The sequence below is a fragment of the Brienomyrus brachyistius genome, unplaced genomic scaffold (assembly GCF_023856365.1).
Source record: "Brienomyrus brachyistius isolate T26 unplaced genomic scaffold, BBRACH_0.4 scaffold181, whole genome shotgun sequence".
Classification (NCBI taxonomy): domain Eukaryota; kingdom Metazoa; phylum Chordata; class Actinopteri; order Osteoglossiformes; family Mormyridae; genus Brienomyrus; species Brienomyrus brachyistius.
The window spans coordinates 185,137-186,297 of record NW_026042456.1 but is presented as its reverse complement, the minus strand read 5'-3'; positions in this window follow the sequence as shown (position 1 = coordinate 186,297).

Sequence of the window (1,161 nt, the reverse complement as noted above, 5' to 3'; positions counted from 1 at the left end):
GGTAGTTCTATGCCTGACCACCGGGGGCGCAATATCGAAATGGAGTTGTAGTTCTATGCCTGACCACTGGAGGCGCGATTTTGAAATGGAGTGGTAGTTCTATGCCTGACCACTGGAGGCGCAATTTCGAACTGGAGTGGTAGTTCTATGCCTGACCACCGGGGGCGCAATATCGAAATGGAGTGGTACTTCTATGCCTGACCACCGGGGGCGCAATATCGAAATGGAGTGGTAGTTCTATGCCTGACCACCGGGAGCGCAATTTCGAAATGGAGTGGTAGTTCTATGCCTGACCACTAGAGGCACGATTACGAAATGGAATAGTAGTTCTATGCCTGACCACTAGAGGCGCGATTTCGAAATGGAGTAGTAGTTCTATGGCTTGTCACTAGAAGCGCAATTTCAAAATTGAGTGGTAGTTCTATGCCTGACCACTAGAAGCGCAATTTCGAAATGGAGTGGTAGTTCTATGCCTGACCACCGGGGGCGCAATATCGAAATGGAGTGGTAGTTCTATGCCTGACCACTAGAGGCGCGATTTCGAAATGGAGTAGTACTTCTATGGCTTGCCACTAGAAGCGCAATTTCAAAATTGAGTGGTAGTTCTATGCCTGACCACTAGAAGCCCAATTTCGAAATGGAGTGGTAGTTCTATGCCTGACCACTAGAGGCGCGATTTCGAAATGGAGTGGTAGTTCTATGCCTGACCACTAGAGGCGCAATTTCGAACTGGAGTGGTAGTTCTATGCCTGACCACCGGGGGCGCAATATCGAAATGGAGTGGTAGTTCTATGCCTGACCACCGGGGGCGCAATATCAAAATGGAGTGGTAGTTCTATGCCTGGCCACTAGAGGCGCAATATCGAAATTGAGTGGTAGTTCTATGCCTGGCCACTAGAGGCGCAATTTCGAAATGGAGTGGTAGTTCTATGCCTGACCACTAGAGGTAGAGATATAGCTAGGCGGTTGCCGACGCTAGATGAGTGACACACACATTTAATGCATGCGCATGCTGCTTGTGGCCTTCTTCTGTGCCTTGCACAGTATAAAACCCCTTAAAACAATTACTGAAGCGAGACGGCGCACGCGTTATGGCGACAGATTTAAATTGTGAGTGCACTATATCTCGTCGCAAATGGTGCTTAACCACGGTGGGTCTCA